We start from the raw sequence: 8041 nt of genomic DNA on the forward strand, positions 1-8041 counted from the left end.
CAGGGGGGGTTCTGGCTCCAGGCCAAGTGGCTGTGAGAATCAGCTGTGTCTGCAGTGAGAGAACTACTGTCCTCTAGGGAGGTGCTAATCTAGCCTTTGCCTGAGACTATCTGGCAAATGGCTCTGCGCAGGGCTTGGGCGGGGCGGGTGGGTCGCACGAGATCAACAGGGTGGGGCGGAGAGAGCAGTTATGACAGCTCTCAGTTCCGTCCCTAGGGGCTCTGCCTCACAGAGTCCCAGCAACCGCTGCAAACCTCGGAGAGAAAGCTGCCTTCAAGTTCCGACTGAAGCCAGACAGTCCCGCTTCTCCCGTTTGAGTCTGGGTCCCTAGAAACTCGCCGGGATCTGGAGCTCAGAATCTGAGACTCCCTCCCGTTTCGCGCCCTCTGCCACCAGCCCGCTCTGCGCGCACTTCGTACCTGAGTATTTCACTTCAGCACTGCGCCTCCTCTGAGTCTGGATATGATACTCTTTCCTCCTAGTTGTAGAATTTCCACTCAGCCAGCCTTCCTGTGGTTCTGAATGATGTCTGTTCCGTCTTTTAGGTGTATTTTGATTTGGTTGTTCAAGGCAGCAATCTTCGGCGTTAACCTATGCCGCCATCTTGGTTTCTCACCCCCACCCCTGCTTTAGATAAACATTCTTCTATATACATTTGTCTCTGGGTATCTGCAGGGTATTAGTTCCAGAATCTCCATGCACACCCAAACCTTCAGATGCTTAAGTCCCTTATGTAAAGTGGTATAGAATTTGTATATAACCTATGCACATCCATCAGAATAACTTACATCATTTCTAGATTATTTATAATACCTAATACAATGTAAATGCTGTGTAAATAGTTGTTATACTGTATTGTTTAGGAAATACTGATCAAAAAGAAAAGTATGGCCTTAGCCAGTTTGGCTTAGTGGGTAGAGCATTGGTCTGCAGACCGAAAGGTCCCAGGTTCAATTCCGGTCAAGGGCATGTACTTTGGTTGCAGGCTCCTCCCCAGGCCCGGGCCCTGGTCCCAGCCCCTGCAGGAGGCAACCAATTGATGTGTTTCTCTCACATCAATATTTCTCTCTGTCTTTCCCTCTTTCTTCCACTCTCTCTAAAAATCAATGGAAAAATATCCTCAGTGAGGATTAAAAAAAAAAAAGAAAGGTAAATCTATACATGTTCAGTATAACCAGGGGTCCTCAAACTACAGCCCACGAGCCACAGGCAACTACAAATATTGTATTTGTTCCCGTTTTGGTTTTTTACTTCAAAATAAGATATGTGCTGTGTGCATAGGAATTTGTTCATAGTTTTTTTTTTAAACTATAGTCCGACCCTCCAACGGTCTGAGGGACAGTGAACTGGCCCCCTGTTTAAAAAGTTTGAGGACCCCTGGATGAAACCATGGTAGGCATAACTACATAAGACATCAAAAACAACGTAACTTTTTTTCTCATACATTTTCAATCCACTTGGTTGAATCCACAGATACAAAGCCTGTGAATATGGAGGGCCAGCTGTATTTAATATTTTAATGGGATAGTTACATGCATAATATTCTACTTTAGTATTTTAAGTAGCTATCTATGTTAGTGTCTATAAGATTATCTGTCTCATTTTTTACTGGCTACATGATTTCTTTTGCTGTGTGGTTGGACCATGATTTATTTTGTAATCACTTATTAATGAAAAATTTGCTTTATTACATTTTGCTATTAATCAATGCTGTATGAACAGACTTTTATGCAAGGTTGGATTCATGGGCTTATGGCCAGCACAGCCTCACAGGGCCCTGCACTCATAAAAGCCCTATGCTTAGGAATTAATGCTCTTCATTTGCTGTCATGGCATCCTTAATAATTTTTATCTTTGAATTTATGATTTGTAAGTGAAGTTTGATGGAGCAATGAAGCAGGTGCCATAGGATTAGAGTTTTTGCTCACATGCATTCTGTCTCTACATCCCTCCCATCTCTGCAGAATGGGTTCTCAGTCACCAGTTTCCCAGTCCTGGTGTCCACTACCTGCCCACCCCCACGCAGCAACCAGTGGCATCCATGGCCCTGTCAATAAATTCTACATAAATCACCCATAATCCTACACTTCCAAAAGAAAAAAAAAATCTTCAAACCGAGTCTTAAAGGGCAGTAGGAAGTAACCAAGCAGAAGAAGAGGAAATGGGCACTCAAACGGGAAACCCAGGGACATAAGAAAGCAAGAAGGGTCAAACTTGCAGAGACATGCATGGTTCCCTATGACTGGAACTTCATCAGGCAGAGGTGGAAATGAGGCTGTAAAGGTAGGCAAGGATTAGATCAAGAAGGGCCATATATGCCCTAGTCCATCTAAGACAATGGAAATTTATTAAAATATTTTAGTCAGGAAGTCAAGAAGAGATTCCCAAATTATGGAATTTAAGAGGTTCTTAACTAGTTTTAATTTATCTAACATTCAAGTTACAGTTTACCCTCTAGCAGTTCTTTCTAGCTGTATTGGCCTTCTCCAAGGTTATGCACCAGGGAGGTGCCCCAGTATTCTGATACCGTTGATGTCTTCCTGGTGCAAATGGGTAATCTTACTCTGCCCTTTACCCGCTAATTAGTCAGGGGGTTGGTATCTAGATTCCTGTCAGATTCTGACACATGTGGATCCTTCCAACATCCTGAGACCACTAACATTATTCTGGTCAGGGAGGAAGGGTGGGTAACCAGCCTTAGCTGTGTGGTGATTAGCTCTCCCCTACTGCACACACTCTGCTTTCCTCAAGTCAGTCTCCTCACTGACTACCCTTCTTTCTCTCTCCATCTCTCCATTCACAGTAGCCTTTTCCTCTGAATTCCCTCTTCTTTCCTCTAAATTCCTTCCCTTATCTTCTTCCAGCCAAATCCTCCCCATCGTTTAAGGCCTAATTCACGTTTGTGACTAGCATATTGATTTTCCTTTCCTTAGAACAACCACATCACTTGTGATCTGCACCATACAATATAGCATTTTATATATACCATATAGAATTGTTTACCACTGTGTTATAGTATGATAATTTTGCCTTCCCTCCTAAAATTGTAAAATACTTAATATCTTTTTCTCTCTGCAGTAATTAGAAATTTGTCTTACTCATTTTTGTGTCCCAGAGTGTAGCATATACTAGATTATCAGTAGATAACTGTTGAATGAATTGATGACAATGATACCGGTGGAGACTTCTCGGTCTGCCCAGCATCCCTTGCATCCCCTATCTCTAGTAACACTTCCACCTTTCTAGTCAGAGTGAGCCATGACCCAAGTGAGGCAATAATAGTTCCCCATCCTCCATTCATAGTCCTTCCCAATGGGTTCTCAAACTGAATTTGTGAGTAAGAAACTCTTTTTCTTTCTCTTTGTCATGAACAGATCAGGCAAGGACTATGCCCTTTTCTCCCTTCAGTGACTGTACCCAGAAAGAACTTACTGTATCTCTAACAGAGCTCGGAGTACTCTGAGGCTGCCTGATGCCTTTATTTAGAATTAATAGTGGCTTGAGATGTATGGAAGAGCTTTTAAATGCAGGAAAGGAGCTTTCTACTTTGTGTCACTGCTGATGATTCTTCCAGTAACTTCCTATTTGCTTATAAATAATAGAGCATCCCACAAATTGCTTGTAATTTCTCTTTGTGGGGTAAGTGTACAAATGATTCGTGGTTTGAAATCTTCCTGCTTTGCCTGTACTTGCCTTATAATTAATTCCTTTATTCTATTATGTTTTGTGTCATCTTGGTGTCCTTATCAAGAGACTAGCAACATTAGCTTGTCTCATTCTCAGAAGGATGCATGATCTGGAATTAGGTTGCCTAAGTCTAAATTTCAGTTCTATCATGTTCTAGCTAATGTGACTTTGCACAAGGTCCTCAGGCTATCTAAGCCTTAGTTATTAATTCCTACCCCATGCAGTTGTTGTGGGAATTAAATGAGATCACTCATGTATGTTAATTACTTAGTACATCATAAGTTCTTAGTAAAAGTTAGCTATTGTTATTAACATTTTAAAAGTTTTTTGTATATAGATGGTATAATATTTCTGAGATTTTTTTACTTTTATTTTTAAATATATTTTATTGATTTTGTACAGAGAGGAAGGGAGATAGAGAGTTAGAAACATTGATGAGAGAGAAACATCGTCAGCTGCCTCCTGCACACTCCCCACTGGAGATGTGCCCGCAACCAGCGTACATGCCCTTGACCAGAATCGAACCTGGGACCCCTCAGTCCACAGGCTGACACTCTATCCACTGAGCTAAACTGGTTATGGCGATTTTTTTAATAGCTAGGTCCCAAGTGGACTATGAGTTACCTGAGGATATGACTATGTCTAAAATATCTTTGTATCACCAGCATATATCATTCTACCTGGCACATAATAGACTCTCAATAAATGTTTGTTGAATAAATAAATGAATGGGTAAAAAAATCAAATGATTTGGGAAAGGTCATGGTCATTCTCTTTGACACCAACTGAAATAGTTAGAGACATATCACAATCACCCATACCTTCATGTTGTAGCCCATGAACATCATGAATTGATTCAAACACTTCGTGAATCTATTACATATAATTTTTAAACTCTGATAACCATGATAATCAATTAAGTAAAAGTGGTCTATAGTCCACTTTTAAAAGAAAGAAAACATGTTATAAGGAAATGTTGATATTGCAGATAAATTTAAAAAGTAACTATGAAACTGTATCCTTTGATTGGTCTAAATTCCCTCTTCTTGAGTACAGCCCTTTACAGTGAGAACTAATCATCACAGAGATGACTTGCAGACTCTAAAAGACCCAGAATCATAAAAGAAAAAGTGAACTTAGAAATTAAGAAAGTAGACTCACATTTTAGAAAGTTCTTTAATAGGGTCTGAAATGAAAAGATTAACTTTAAATCACATTTATATCTGTTAGGGTTTTCTATAAATTTTCAGCCTATGTAGTCTATATTGTATGTTTTCTTCTAACTATGGTAAATAGTACTTTCTTTCATCTCCTCCTACTTGATCTAACTTGTTCTCTTTTTCTTTAAAATTAGCTGGAAGATTCTGCCTAGCACTCTTTGTATTAGTAGCTTTTGTCTGGTTAGTTTATTTTTTTAATATATTTTATTGGTTTTAGAGAGGCAGGGAGAGGCAAAGAGAGATAGAAACATCAATGATGAGAGAGAATCATTGATTGGCTGCCTCCTGCATACCTCATACTGGGGATTGAGCCCGCAACCCAGGCATGTGCCCTTGGCCGGAATCGAACCTGGGACCCTTCAGTCCACAGGCCAACACTCTATCCATTGAGCCAAACCAGTTAGGGCTTGTCTGGTTAGTGTAATTTGTTATTACAAGTTATATAGATTTAAATGTTATAAAAATATAATATAGACAGTTTGAAATGACCCAAAATTCTACCATTCAAAGGTAAACACCATCAGCAATATAGAACACGTTCTACTGAGTTGCTTTCCCCACACATGTATGGATCTGGGCATACATGTAACAGTCTTATTGTTATTGATATTATCTACTTTTATACAAATGGGACTATACAGTACTTATTGCTCTGCATTTTTATGTTTTTCATTTAACTGTATACCCAATATTTTTATCCATATTGGCACATAGAGTTCTAACCCATTCCTTTTAATATCTGTGAGGTATTCCAATGTGTAAATTCATCACCATATAAATAACCAGCCAGTGGGATTTTTACATTTTACTGAAGAACAGTGTGACCTTGAACAAGTTGTTTAAGCTCTTTATTCTACAGCTAGAGGCCCAATGCACGAAATTCGTGCATGGGGGGATCTCCTCAGCCCAGCCTGCACCCTCTCCAATCCAGGACCATCCGGGGGATGTCCAACTACCGGTTTAGGACTGATCCTGGGGATCGGGCCTAAACCAGCAGTTGAACATCCCTCTCACAATCCTGGACTGCTGGCTCCTAATTGCTCACCTGCCTGCCTGTCTGGTCACCCCTAACTGCCCCCCCTTGCTGACCTGATCAGCCCTCACTGCCCCCCTGCCAGCCAGGTTGACCCCAATTGCCCCCTCCCTGCCAGTCTAGTCACCCCATAGTGTCCCCCCTGCTGGCTGGTCACCCCTAACTGTTCCCTCCCTGCTGACCTGGTTGCCCCCAACTGCCCCCCCTGCTGGCCCGGTCACCACTCACGGCGAGGAAGGAAGAGGGAGAGAGAGATAGAAGCATCATTGATGCCCCCCCCCGCCGGCCTGATCACCCCACACAGCCTGCTTGTTCAGTTATTTGGTCATCCCTCACTAACCCCCCTGCCGGCCTGGTTGTAGGCAGCCATCTTGTGAGGGTTAATTTGCATATTACCTCTTTATTATATAGGATTTTCTCAGTTATAAAATAGGGCTAATCATAGTAGCTACCTTACATGGGTTTCATGAGGATTAAATACAACTTGCATGTAAAGCACTTAGGACAGTGCCTAACATGTGAGCAGTACATAAATGTTATTGGTTAATATCAGTAGGGGGTAGTACTTTTTTACATGTCTCTTTTTTTAATCCTCACCTGAGAATATTTCTTTTTCCATTGATCTTTAGAGAGAGTGCAAGAGAGGGAAGAGGAGGAGAGAGAGAAAAACATTGATGTGAGAGAGACACATTGACTGGTTGCCTCCCACATGCACCTGACTGGGACTGGGAATGGAACCTACAACTGAGATATGTGCCCTTGACAGAGAATTGAACCCTCAACCCTTCAGTCTATGGGCCAACACTCTAACCACTGAGCCAAACTGGCTAGCGCTACATGTCTTTTAACTGAGAAAATATGGGGCTCTAATATTTTTTTATTGAAAAGAAGATATGACCATAAAAAAAATTTTAATTTAAAATCACTCATAGTCTCACTTCCTCATTACACTAATTTATTTTTGCACATTGTTTCTCAGGTGTCCACAATCATGTTTAGGTTACATAATTATAATTCATGTATGTAATTTTTTGTTTTCATGTAACATAATATACAGTTTTTCCACAGTTTTGTTATTTATTTCATTTCTTTTTTGCTCTTAAAAGAGGACTAGGAAGTGTTGATCTAAGAAATACAAATATGGCCCTAGCTGAGTTGGCTCAGTGGATAGAGCATTGTCCTGCAGACTGAAGGGTCTTGGGTTTCATTGTGATCAAGGGCACATGCCCTGGTTGTGGGCTCAATCCCCAGTGGGGGGCATGCAGGAGGCAGTTGATCAGTGATTCTCTCTCATCATTGATGTTTCTCTCTCTCCCTCCCTCTCCCTTCCTCTCCAAAATCAATAAAAATATAGTTAAAAAAACAAATACAAATATGAAGAAGTATACCTCTCATGGGGGAAGCTGGATGCCTGCTCTATCTTTCTGTGCCCTCTTTACATATAAGCCAACTCTACACCATAGAGCAAATCCCTAATTGGGATCTAGAAAAGCCTGCCAATCCCAGCAGCCAAAGTTAACTGCATAGAAGAGCCGTCAATCAAGGGAATAACTAGTATTGACAACAGCAGAGCGATGGAAAGTCTTATACAATGATAGAAAGAATGTAAATTGGTACACAACTTGTCATTTTGTTGAAGTAACATTCACAATACCCTATTCCTAGCAGTTTGCCAGAAAAAAGCTTTTACCATATGCACCTGGAGACAAGAATGTAAATATTGAAATTATTCAAAAAGCCAAAAATTAGAAACCACACAAATGTTCATTGAATGAAGCATGAATAAATATTATTAGGTATAGTCACAAAGTGGAATATTATACAGTTATGAAAATGAATGAACCACAGCTACATACAACAATGAGAATGAATCTTAATATTGAGAAAAAAGCAGATAACCAGATATATACAATACGGTGCCTCTTCATAAAGTTCAAGCAAAACTAAAATAATAAATATTTTGTTTAAAATAATAAAACTACTTTCCAAAGAAAAGGAATGATTAAAAAAAAAGAAAAATTCAGTGTGGCAAGCTTCCCTTAGAGAAGACCAGGGAAAAGCATACAGATATCTTAGTATTGATGATATTCTGCTTCTTAAT

General features: G+C 40.3%; 1 protein-coding gene across 1 annotated transcript in view; it reads left to right on the plus strand.

Annotated features, from left to right (window-relative positions):
- M1AP (meiosis 1 associated protein) overlaps nucleotides 1-8041 on the plus strand; it is a 52830-nt gene that overhangs the window by 9764 nt on the left and 35025 nt on the right. The window lies entirely within an intron of this gene.

The sequence above is a fragment of the Myotis davidii genome, unplaced genomic scaffold (genome assembly GCF_000327345.1).
Source record: "Myotis davidii unplaced genomic scaffold, ASM32734v1 scaffold1477, whole genome shotgun sequence".
Taxonomy (NCBI): Eukaryota; Metazoa; Chordata; class Mammalia; order Chiroptera; family Vespertilionidae; genus Myotis; species Myotis davidii.